Source organism: Ursus arctos, unplaced genomic scaffold (genome assembly GCF_023065955.2).
Source record: "Ursus arctos isolate Adak ecotype North America unplaced genomic scaffold, UrsArc2.0 scaffold_16, whole genome shotgun sequence".
Lineage (NCBI taxonomy): Eukaryota > Metazoa > Chordata > Mammalia > Carnivora > Ursidae > Ursus > Ursus arctos.
The window spans coordinates 18,806,457-18,819,542 of NW_026622830.1; the positions used below are offsets into that span (position 1 = coordinate 18,806,457).

At 49.3% G+C, this 13,086-nt stretch overlaps 1 long non-coding RNA gene across 6 annotated transcripts in view; it reads left to right on the forward strand.

Annotated features, from left to right (window-relative positions):
* Nucleotides 1-954: 954 nt before the first annotated feature.
* LOC123001289 (uncharacterized) overlaps nucleotides 955-13,086 on the forward strand; it is a 61,248-nt gene continuing 49,116 nt past the window's right edge. For 3 of the 6 annotated variants that reach the window (XR_008959357.1, XR_008959358.1, XR_008959359.1), the window contains exon 1: nucleotides 956-1,911. This is a non-coding gene — a long non-coding RNA (uncharacterized LOC123001289). Of the gene's footprint in view, nucleotides 1,912-13,086 lie in introns of all 6 variants that reach the window. The other 3 variants (XR_008959361.1, XR_008959362.1, XR_008959360.1) reach the window with 2 other exon arrangements.

The window sequence follows — 13,086 nt, forward strand, 5'->3', positions numbered from 1 at the left end:
CTCAATGTGCTCCTGGCCTAAGACTTGGGGAAGCCGGGGAGGGGCTAGAGCTGATTGGGGGCCGGGGCAGGTGTGGTCCGGGGGCTGCCGCACGTTACCCTGGCGAGCCTGCAGGCCAGCAACATGCCTGCGCCCCAACAGCCCCACAGACCCTGCAGGCCTTCTGAGCTTACACAGAATGTTCCCCGCTGCTGCTTCACTTCCACCTTCCAAATCTCAGGCGAGAGGTCTCCGGGGGCCCAAGTGAACTCCAAAATTGGCAGGGAGGGGTTAAACTTAGTCCCAGCTTAGCTAAACTTACCCCGCCAACCTGCAGCAGCGCCCTCACCAGCCATGATCTATGGGCCTCCAATCTGCGCTCCTGCTTGTATCACCTAGCGTGAGTGTGGGTCCGAAGATGGCTTCTTTGTTGCCAAGTGAACGTTAGGGGAAACATCATATTTTATTTTATTTTGTTTTTTCAAAGGTTTTATTTATTTATTCTTGAGAGTCAGAGAGGGAGAGAGAGAGAGTGAGGCAGAGGGAGAAGCAGGAGCCTGAGGCAGGACTCAATCCCAGGACCCCTGGATCACGACCCGAGCAAAAGGCAGATACTTACTTCATGGACTGAGCCACCCAGGTGCCCCTAGACGTAATATTTTAAAATAAGCTTTTGCTTTATATGTTTTTAAAGGTCACCAAGTGTTTTTAATGCACAGCTGGGCATGGGAGCCCTTCATCCACATGCAAAGTGCCTGAGAGCGGTGGGGTTTACATGGGGCTGGCAGGTGGCAGGTGCTCAGTAAATGCCAGGATCGGAGAGACCCAAGGTCACACAATGGTAAGTGACGGCTCTTCTCTCTGATCGCAAGCCCGTGGTTCTGCTCTATCACGCTGCACCCTGAGAGGACAGGGCAGGGGGTGGAGACGTTGGTGAGCTTATGTCCCTGTCACTGGGAAGGGACTCTGCGCCTCGTTCCCGCTACTGTCCGAAGTGCGTTCTGCTGGCAGGACATTTGCAGCTCTGGGGCGGTGGCTGGACTAACCCACTTCCCAGGGGCCAGGACAGGGCTTGGGGATGGGAAAACACTTGCCATTTGCCGCCCTGGCCTTTGGCTTGTCCTGTTCTTGCACAGCCGGGAAGAAGCGGCTTGCTATGGAGAAGCAACCGTCCACCCAAGGACTATAGTTCCCAGGTCCTTTGGCATAAGGTGGGGTGACCCCAAGTCCTGGCCGATGGCGTGGGGTGGGAATGATGACTCTGGCAGAGCCTCCAGCAGGACTGAGTGGAGCAGACCCCCCGCCAACCAAGAGCACCCGGATTACACAGTTACCCAGTAGCATATACACGTTCCTTGGGACAAGCCACGGACCCTTGGGAGTTTGTCTGTTATGACAGCTGGCATGCCTGTAACCCGATGGGCCTGAGTGTGGGCGCTGGGTCAGCATCACCGGCATCCCCTGGCAGCATGTGAGCAATGCAAACTCGCAGGTACCATCTTGGATTTCCTTAATCTGAAAACTCCTGGGGGGAGGGTGCCCAGGCATCCGTGACTGAATAAGCCCCCAGGGGATTCTGATGCACTTGGAAGTTTGAACCCCCTTTCCCCAACCTATACACCTTTCATTCCTAGCGCCTGAATGGAGACTTGGGACCTCTCAGGTGGCTTAATGCGTTCCCCACCCCCCACAGCGTGCTCACCCCCACCCAAGCTTGCCTCCCAGGGACCTCTTACGGAACAGAGCAGGGACACATGCTCTGACTCTTGGGATGAAGGCAGCATAGGAAAGTGGCATTCTCCTGAGATAACTTGTGAACTCCTCTCATTGCTTCGTTCTCTCGACCGTCACAGAGATGCGTTGGACACTAAGCTGACAGCCAGTCTTCACTTGGGGGGCCGCCAAGTACAGTGTGGACCAACAGCCTGGCAGGTAGGTTTTAGTATCCCCAGTTTTCGAGAAGCAAAAGCCGAGCCTCAGAGGTGCTGATGAGTGGTGAGACTTTGGGCACTATTATTCCTTCCATGTCTGCTCGTTCCAGATGGTTGGTCTTTTGCAGAACTCACCAATTGCAATCTCTTTGCACCTAAGGAAGAATCCCACCAGATATCTAGTCCATTCAGGGAAAATTTGCTTGTCCTATTTTTCCAAATATGTTAGATGGTGGCATATGTCTGCTTTATGTCTGTACCCATGAGTTCAAGACATCCTGGGAAAGTGAAGGAATGAGTTCACCAACTAATGGGGTAGCAAGCAAGCTAAAGTTGCTTGCATCTAACTTTGCACATCTAGAAGCTTCTTGGCTTCTTACACTCAGAGAAAACACTTTGGGAATTGCTGCAATTGTTTGTGGAGGACAAACAAATGGGCATGGTCCTTGCAGGCTGCGGGTCTCCAATGGGAACATGCGTCAGAATGACCTGTAGGGCTTGCTAAAACGCGGAGTGCTGGGACACCTCCTACCCTCACTGTGGGAGCTTCTGGAGCCCAAATTTTGTACTTCTAAACATTTCCTAGGTGCTACCGCTGCGGGTTGGTCTGGTAACCATACTTGGAGAGCTCCTGGGTTTGAGTAATGCTAACTGTTAGAGCGCACAAACATCCCAATGCCAGTGGCAGACACTGTGGAAGTGTATTTCCCACTCATTGCTAGGGCAATGGCTGGCTATGTTGTGTTACTGCATAGGACACAGGCTCTCGGCAAGAATCAGGTATGAGTGCAAAGTATGATCTGTTGGCTGAGAAAAGCCATTTGTAATCTATATCATGGGATCCCATGTTTCGTAAAAACAAAAGCAAAAAACAAAATGAAACAACCCATTTCCCCAAACCTCAAACCCTGAATGTGTCTTATAAATATAGTAAAAAGGACATATGACTATACTAGGTTATTAACATCGAGGTTCCTCTGGAAGTTAAGGGAGATTATTAGCTTTCTAGTCATATACCTATGTTACTGAAGAGGTTATGGTTTTTAGAATAATATTAAAGGCAACAAAATAATGAAAACTCCGGAGCTCATAAAGGGCTGGATTTGAGCCTGCCGTGATTTTCTGCATGTGTAGCCCCCTGCAGAAAAGGGGGGCAGCATGTTTCTGTTACAGGACATGTGCTGTTGTAACCCACGGCAGTTTTGATGAAGGAACGATCATATTGGTCACCATATGCGTAAACTGCTCTGGGGACCTGGACCCACCCACGGGAGCAAACCATCTGGGATGCTCCCAATGGGGCTGTTTTGAGGGGACAGCTACTCCAGGGCGTTCTCCGGGATGCCCTGTCTGTAGAGGGCTGAGTATGCTCTGGGATCCTTCCTTCCTGGGTCCAAGTCTCTGGTGCATTCCAGAGATTCGTTCCCGAAGCCGCTGGTGGATGGCAGAGACTTCAGTGTGGATGGGCAGAGAAGGGTTTCTCCCAGAGGACGCAAGTGGAGATCGACCGTATATTCTATACCGTGCTCGGAGTCCCGGGGCCTGAGGCATCTGATCCTAGGGAAGCCAGGGCAGTGTGAGACTCCGTGCTCCCCGGCTGCAGTCTGTCCCTCACTGGTGAGTGGCCAGGCCAGTCCTAATAGAGGAACTGGAGACCTGGCTCCTGGAGGTGGGGAGTGAGGACTGCCGGCTGCAGATTGGAAGGGCTGGTGGCAGAGCTCACTTATACCTCTGGGCTGGCCCACGAGGCTCCTGGCATAGCGACCTAAGGCCGTGTGTTGGGGTCTCCACTGGCCCTCCTGGCTGCCAGAGGTCAGAGAGGCTGTGGTCCATTCTGCGGCCGTACCTGGGGTCTGTGCCCCCCCCCCCACCATGAGAACTGAGTGGGACAAACCCCCTTGAAAGCCACTCGCAGTTATCCAGCGGGAACACCGGAGGTCAGCTCCATGTGGAGGTGATGGCGGAAAAGGAGCACCGCTGGGAAGATCTCTGGGGGAAAGATCCCCTCTGCGAGGTTGGGATGGGAAATCCCTTCTGGGCATCCAACCCAGGAACAACTTGATTCAGGCTGCTTGGGAGCGAGCCCTGGGTGGGAGATCTGGACCCTATTTCTGCCACTTGTTCGTCCTGTGGCCATATGCCCATCTTCCCGCTTCGCTGAAATGATACAGGTATTAGCCGATTTCATCTTTGTAACAGTTCCACACACTCGCTGTCAGCATCCTCCATCATCAGTTTTGCCAATGCGGACACAGCTCCCAAGATGTTGGGATGAGCCACTGTGGGAGGCACACCTGGCCCCAGGCTCTGGGCTGCTACCGCCTTTACGGACCGTCCCATACCTTCTTCCTTAATGTCTCTGAACTCCACTCCAGGCTTCATCTGTAAAATGGATTTGTATTAGTCCGTTTCCAGCCAAGAAATGGGAATTGCTTTAGGTCTTCCCAACAGAGGGAATTTAACACAAGGAATTCGTCACACAGGTGACTGGAGAGAGAGGGGCAGCCCAGGTGTAAATAAGAGCAGGAAGCTGCCGCCGCCCCCAGGGCCTGAGGTGTTACATCTGGGGAGTTAGGACCCTCAGCAGAAGCTAAAACCGTGGTAGTTTGTGCCCAGAAGGAGGGGGCGCCAAGGTGGGGCTGTAATTATTGCCAGAAAGAATTGAGGGGCATACCCTGGCCGCCCTCACCTTCCTCCAGTGCTTCCCATGGAGCAAAACTACCAGGAAGCCAGGGGACACGGGACCCTGGGGAAGGCCGTCCGCAGAGCAAGGCAGAGGAAGGGCAGGGAGTGGATCTGAGATCAGACGGGCCGTGGACCAGCTCCGAGTTCAGGGTCAGTGGGAGCACGGAGGAAAGGCCGAGCAGCGCAGAGCATGACATAGGGTGGGGCCACCTGCGTGTGACCAGCCTGGCTGATGACTGGCTGCCACGGTCATTCCACTGTCAGGGAGCGATGGTTGAAGAGAGCACGTGTGGTTGCACGGCTGTTGGACCTTCTCGAGGCCTGGAAAAGCGATTTAAACGAGACACAGAAGGAAGGCAGTCAGCGGCACGGCCGGCAGGGAACTTGCCCGTATCCCTGACCTGCTGACATCTTCCCCAACTCCGCTCCAGTCCTTCAGGCTATCCCTTTACTCTGCCTGCCCCTGCCTCCCAGGGCGTGCCCAGGGGACCGCTGGCAGATTCGGCCTGCCCCGTCTTCTTCCGGCTGGGGTGGGCGCCAGGCTGGCACAGGAGGGGAAGGAGCCGCAGAAGGCACAACATCTGGGTCTAAGACTCAAATATTCCAGAATTTCCTCTGAGATGTTCGGGGTGGGGGCTGGGGGCGTGTGCTGCTCTCTGCTTACATCTAAGCATTGTGATGTTCACTCCAACAGCAGAGCTGCTAAATTTGGCCTCAAACCAATCAGGGTCCCTCTGTGACCTCCCTCTCCAGCCTTCCCTCTTTTTGTCTTTTCCTTCTTCCCCTTCTTTCGTTTTGCCTTCCAAAAATCTTCGATCATTTATTATACACCAGGTGTCCTGCTCTGTAAATATGAGTAAGATAGCTTTAAAAAAAGTACATATACTTTTGAAATTTAGAAACCCATTTCTAAAGCGTGCATGGCTCAAATGAGAAATAATAACGTATGTAATATAGGTAAGAGTTACGACTAGAGAGTAATGAAAATGCTATGTATCAAAACTTGTAGAATGTACCTGAGCAGTACTTGGAGTGATATTTATGGCTTTGAATGCTTATAATGAGCTTAAGAAGATAGGAAAAAATAATAGATTAAACCCCCAAAAGGTGTAGTAAGGAAGGAAACAAAGTAAGAGCAAAAATTAATAATATACACAGATAACACTGGGGAGGGTCAACACATCACAGGTTGCCCCTGTGCAAAAGCAAGAAAGGAAAAAGAGAGCCCGATCTCATATACAGCAGATGGGCCTTCCAAATAATGAAAAAACATGTGAATCAGTTCATACTAAAATGTTGGAAATCTTTTTGAAGGGGACCCTTTTGAGAAACGTATAATTTATCAAAAATATAATTTGCCAGCACTTAAGAAAAAAAAACCCAATAGATCTATAGTCATCATCTTCTTATTCCTGAGAAAGTATGTAATTTCTATTTTAGGACTAAGAAAACAGAGGGTCAGAGAGGTTAGGAAAGTTGCCTCGGATCCTGCGGACGGGAGGGGGCGCGGAGCCTGGTGAGGGTGCAAGGCTTCTCTGGGACCGAGAACTCATCCACCCGGTGGCTTCTGCCGGGAAATTCCCCAGGGTGGCCTGCTACTGGGGTTGCTCAGTTACTGGACACTTTTAACGCACCTCTAGCAGAGGCATTTGGCACCTGAATTTTCCCTGAATGTTTCACCATCTCCAATTAGTGGACGCGCACAGCAGCCCTGCACCGCCTCGAGATCTTTCAATGCCGCCCGATCTTTCAAAGCAGCAGGGCTGAGCAGCTTGTGTGGAGGCCTGAGGCCCTTTGACTCAGCCACCTCCCTGGCCCAGGGATGCTCAGAGCCTGACTCGGTGCCCGCAGCCACAGCCCAGGCCTTGGAGCCAGGTCGCCTCTGGTAGAAAGCAGGTGGCAGCCTGCCTGGGAGTCTGGGTGGGGGACAGGCTCCCACGGTCAGAAGCCTGCAAGGAGCCAGCATCCTGGGATGGGAATTATGGTATAGGGGGCTGGTTGCAGATCCAATGGTGGGCTTTCACCTTGATAACTCTTGGGAACTGGCATCGATCATCTCTGTTTCGTGTTCTTTCATCCCTCTATTGAAAGTATCACTCATCCTACCCTCCTTGGGGGTCTGGTGGCCTTGCCAGGGACAGGGACCTACCATCTCTGGCCAGGTGACCCAAGCCAACCAACTCTTCCCTCACTTTTGATACATGGGTACAACCTCTGTCCTCTTGGTTTGCTAAGTAGGAATGATGCAAGCCTGGAGTTTGGGGGGGGGGCATTCCCATCTGCCTCTGCATCATGACAGCCGGAGGAGAAAAGGAGGGAGTGCGCAGAGATCATAACGCTGGAAGCAAAGAGGGACACTTGACAACGTGCTCCGAGCTCCTGGATGCAGATGTGCCTGCAGTCCAGCTTTCTTGTTTTTCTTAGGTTGTGAGAGCCAATATTGTCTCTTTGTTCTTAAATTTGTGGGAGTTGGGCTTTTGTCTTTTGAAACCTGAAGAATCCTGACTAACACAGTTTGTCTTGGCTTCTCGTTCTCTCTCTGTCCCTTTTGAGTGGTGACTCACCTCTCCGCACCTTATAGCTCCCCCCAGATCCTTCACTCAGGAAATGGGTGCGTCCAACTTGCCGCATCAAGTGGGATGCTTGGCCTGCCTCTGAATAGTGTCATGACTGAGGTGGCAATAAGGGACCAGGACAGACACCCTGCAGGGGTAGGCATCCCACGGAACATATCTGTCTGGTGAAGGCGCCTGTCAAGAAATAGTAACTATGGCTAACAGTGGGGGAGTCAGAAACGAAGCTGCGTGCTTGGAGTGCATTAACTCACTTGCAGGGACTCTACACCTGGGTCCTACTATTTCTCTTATTTGACAGACGAGGCATCTGAGGGTCCTGGAGCTCATGTGGTTTGCCTAAGGTCACACAGGTAGGAAGTGTGGAGGCCAAATTTTGAGCGGAGGAATTTGATTTCACAGTCCTTATTCTTAAGCACGCTCTTGACTTCATGATGTCTGTGTGCTGGAATTAGGTGGGGTCTTTTTTTGCAATGCACTCGAATAAACAGGTTAAAGCTGTTTTTGTTTGTCTGTTTGGGGAGGAGGGGATTCCATAAGAAATGTCTTAAGTTAAAGGAGGAAACTAAAGCAAACACCAGCCCCCTCCCAGCCCTGCAATGCTTTCCATCACTGTCAGAGTTATCCCACTAAAGCAAAGTCATGCTGTTTTTTTAATAAAAGGAGGATCCTTGTAGCTCTCCTCTGCTTGGAAGTGAAAGGCAAAAGTCCATCATCTGACTTTCAAAGCCCTCTGTGGTCTGGTCCCAGCCACTTTACCCAAATTATCTAGACCACGCCCCCTTCCCTGAGGAAGCTTCCCTGTGCACTTATGAAATTCCAGCTCAGGGCCCTTGCTGGGGGTCCTGGCGATGTGTTCCCATAGGGTGCCACCGCATTTGCAAAAGTAAGATTTTTTTTTTCTTTTTTTAACAGAGACAAGTTAAAGTCACTGGCTGTTTTCTTTGGCTTCTCTACTGTCCCTCCATCTCTTCTTACTGTCCGAGTGGCTCCAGGGCCTCCGCTAAGAGCGGGTCGAGCTGGGGATGCACTGAGTTTGGGTTTATAGTTCTGTGATTTTCAGTTGCTTCCATGTATTGTTAAGCAAGTCCTCGTCATCCTGGTGTAGAAATCGCCTCCAGGGAAACTCGTCCCACCTATTGTGCCGACTACATGTGACACGTGACATGTTGTGACATGAAGGTTTGGCCAGCGGCTGTGTCATGGCATGGACGTGTCCCGTGGTGCCCCCAGCATGGAGGAGAAACCAAGTAGAAATGTACAGAGCCGGAAGCTTGTCTGTGGGAAATTCTGACAAGTCTCAGAGCCCCAATACGAGAGAACGTAATAAAGACTTTGCCAAATGTTCTGACAATCCTAAAAATGGAGGAGATATTAACAAAGAGTTAGGAAACTGGGGGACATTTTCTTTTTTTTTTTTTTTTAAATAGTAATAATGGTTCTCTTAATTCTTTTTTTTTTTTTTTAAGATTTTTTTTTTTATTTATTTATGTGACAGAGAGACAGCCAGCGAGAGAGGGAACACAAGCAGGGGGAGTGGGAGAGGAAGAAGCAGGCTCCCAGCGGAGGAGCCCGATGTGGGACTTGATCCCGGAACACCGGGATCACGCCCTGAGCCGAAGGCAGACGCTTTAACGACTGTGCTACCCAGGCGCCCCAAGGGGGGGGGGGGGGACATTTTCTAAATGATCAATAATAAAAAATGAAATCTGACCCACCATTGATACTAAAAAAAAATTGTGATATTGACAAGTGCAGAGACAAAGAGATTGAAGCCAAAACACGCAGGGAAAAGAATATTCCAGACGTACATCGAGCCGTCAGGGAACACCCACTTTGGCTGTTTTTCTGGATATTGCCACGTTTGTGGTATTTGTCAACATTTAAAACTTGCAGTTAGTTATTTCTTTTCTCATTCTAAATGAATATTCCTTTTGTACCTGAATTTTTATATATTTATTTTAAAAATCATCTTTCTTGAGGTATAATTCGTGTACAATGAAATACATACATCTAAAGGCATAGTTGTGAGTTTTGATGAATACATACACCGGGCAGCCATCAAGATAGAGACCACTTCCATCGCCCCCCGACCTTTCCCTCTTTCCCCTTTACGTCATCCTCCCTGCATGTTCCCGCCCCACGTCGCCATTAATCTACTTTCCATCATGATAGATTTGGACAGTTCTAGGGCCTCATGTAAATGGAGCCATGCAGTACCCTTTTGTATCTGGCTTGTTATGGGGGCGGGGGAGCACAGGTCAGCCTTGTGCCTCCTTTTGTGTTACTAATAATTTTGCATTTTTTCCTTAACGAAGACCTTCTGATTTGGTGACTCTGGGTCTGGCCTTGCTGCTGCCCCCACATCTAGGGACACCAGGAGGGCCTCTTGGTCCATAGACAACCTGTGTACATGTCTGAGTTCATGCCCAAACACTCTGCTGGAATACCTTCCCTCCCGATCCGCTCAGTGGTCGCCCAGGTTAAGTGCCTCCCACCTTCTGGATTTTCTCCGTCGGAACCGAAACACTCCCTTCTCCGCCCCGGGGAAGCACTGGCTCAGACGTCCTGTTACTGCTCATTTGATTGTCTTTTACTGCAATCCGTTTTGTTTTGTTTTCCTGGCCGTTGGGAATCTGAGTTTTCTGGTGTAGGTGCTTTGTGTTGGCCAGCGCATGACACTCCCCTCGGGCCCCGGTTCACCCTAAGTTGGCAGGTGGCCCAATTCATAGCAACAAACGTTGGTTGAAAAAGAAAAAAAATGGGTTTCTTTTGGGGTTATAGAAACAAGTCACACAAATCTCTCCTTCGGTGATAGCCATTTCTCCTCGGTTTCTTGCTCTGGATTCAGTGGGGACAGGGCACTCACCGTTCTTCTAAAGGCTCTGGAGTGAATGCCTCCTATGGGGAACCTCAAAGGACACTCCGAGCTAGGACCCTGCTCTGGGACTGCAGTGCGTTGAATGACTTCTCCCCCAAAAGACATGTCGCAAGTCCTAATCCCCAGAGCCTGCAAGTATGCCCTTCTTTGGAAATAGGGTCTTTTCAGATGTAATTAAGGCCAGGATTTTGGGGCGAGATCATCCTGGATTTGGATAAGTCACAGAGCCAGTGACAGATGTCCTCATAAGACAGAAAAGGAGAAGACACACAGAGACACAGGAAGAAGGCCGTGTGAGCACAGAGGCAGAGACCGGCTAAGAGATGGCAGCAGCTGCCCGAAGCTGGAGGAAGCAAGGAAGGATTCTCTGCTGGAGACTCTGGAGGGAGCACGGCCCTCCCGGCACCTCGATCCTAGACTTCTGGCCTCCAGTGCCGCAGAGAGTAAATGTCTGTTGTAAGCCGCTGCGTTTGTGGTAAGTTGTTGCGGCAGCCCTGGAAGCTAACACAGGCTTGTCTGTTTGAAAGGATTGCATATATGCATGGGGTGTAAGCCAGCTGAGATGTGGCAGAAAATCATGGAGCTGTAATCCCAGGTTTGATCTGAAGAATCAAAACCCCAGAGAACTTTGTGAATGTCTCAAGCTATCCAGACAGCAGGATGCCAACTTGTCTTTTCTTTTCTTTTCTTTTCTTTTTTTTTTAAGATTTTATTTTATTTTATGCGACAGAGATAGAGACAGCCAGCAAGAGAGGGAACACAAGCAGGGGGAGTGGGAGAGGAAGAAGCAGGCTCACAGTGGAGGAGCCTGATGTGGGGCTTGATCCCAGAACCCCGGGATCACGCCCTGAGCCGAAGGCAGACGCCTAACCGCTGTGCCACCCAGGCGCCCCAGGAGGCTACCTTTTCTATTTCTTTGTTTGCTTTTTTGGAAATAATTTAAATTATTGAAACAGTGAAACAATCCAAATGAAATAAGAAGGTATCATTTTCATCCATTAAATTGGCAAATAGAGGGGCGCCTGGGTGGCTCAGTCGATTAGTAGGGAGTTTGCGTCTTCCTTTCCCTCTGCCTCTCCCCCTGCTTGTGCTCTCTCTCTGTCAAATAAATAAAATCTTAAAATGAAAGGGACAATAAAAACATTATTCAGTATGATCCTGATTTACTTAAAAATATGCATAGAAAACTGGAAATTTCATGGTTATTTCTGAGTACTGAGACCGAAGCTGCTTTTATTTTTCTGTCTATACCTATTTTTGAGGAACCCCCCCCCCAAAACAAACAAACAAACAAAAAAACCCAACCAGGCAGCTTTTTGGTAATCAGGAGAAACAGTAAGTAGAATTTTAAATAGTACTAAAGGTTTTGATTTTGTTATGGTCTTTTAGGGCTTATAATGTATCTGTCTTTAGACGAAAGTACCTGGGCTCAGGGTTCAAAGGGCACTTAGAGTTAAATATATGTAAATATATATATATATATATATATATGTATATATACATATAATATACATACATATAAATATATGTAAATATATAATTTATATAATAAATATATACATATATATATATGTATTTTTTATGTGGATTTTGTGGGGAGCTGAATCCTAGTTTAAGCCCAGTAGAGCTGTCAGTTGACCCAAAGGAAAGATGAAAAGCTCATGGAAAATGCGGCAGAGAGGTCTACCCACACGTCTCTTTGGTCCCGCCTCTGCTGAGCAACATGGGTCCTGACAGAACAGAGCGATTCCTCTGCCCTCCTTGCTTAGGACATGGTCAGAGCCCTACTGCCCTGCCTTCACAGCATGCCTGGATCTGACTCTTCTCCTTGCTAGGTATGCCAGGGAGACTTAACTTCCAAGCAACCACTGCAGGAGAAGGCAACGCCGGCAGTTGGACCCAGGAGACCATCAAGAGCTGGTCCTGGCCGGGTCCTAGGGAGGTGCTGGGCAGGTCACGTTCCAGGGGCTCCTCAGTCTTTGTTGTTCCTCTGCAGGCTTCGGGGCTCCTGGGAGAACTTGGGTTGTGCTTAGAGTGACCGGACATCCCAATTTGTCCAGGGACAGTCCTAGTATAATCGTGATTCTTAGAGTACTTATTACTAGTGTCCTTTTTGACTCTCTGATTTGGAAGACAAATTAAACAACCACTAGAATTTTAGTCCAAATGTGAGCTATTGTATCTAATTCATAATACAAACAACAATACTTTTTACTGTCATTTATTGAACACACATGCCATGTGGCAGATCCCATGCATAGATTTAGTTAATTTTTACAAACTTCTAGTCACTAGACTCCAGCCAATGTCTCACAGACACCTCGGTCTACATGTCCTCAAGTCATCCCCTCCTGCTTCCTTCCCCTCCGCTCCTCTGCCTGAGTCTTCTCTCCCAGGACATGGTACCACCATGCTTCTGGTTGCCCAAGCTGGAGGTCTGATGTCATCCTTGGTCATTCTCTCTCCCTTCCTTCCACCTCTCATCAGCCCCCAGGCCCCAGTGATTCTATCTGCTTAATATCATACCGTACTCTAGCCACCCCGAACTTTCTATTCTGAGAACTCTCCATGGTGTCGTCAACCTCAGATACAAGCTCAGGGTATGTGCTCTTTCCTTGCCTCCTTCTGCAAAATGAACTCCTGTGTTTTTACAGATTTCAGCTCACTCACACCTTGATCCCAGTGCCAGTAGGGTTACCCCATGGAAAAGACCGCACCGCGCTTTATATTTCTTTTGTGGCATTTGGGTGGCTATTTGGATGCTGTTTGTGGACCCCCTAAATTGTGAGCTTGTGAAAGTAGGAATCTTGGCTGTCTTGTTTTCTGCAGAATTCCTGGTTTGAGCACAGCATCTGGCAAATGGAAGTTTCTCAGTAAGTACTGAAAGAAAATGTGCTTGAGTGTATCCAGTTTTCTTCATTTCTCTGTCCCTGCACCTGGCTCTTTGCAGTGGCCTCTTGTTTACATATTACTTCTCCTCCAATCCATTCTCTGTGTAGGAAGATCTCATAGGCCAGACTGTGTCATTCCCCTACTT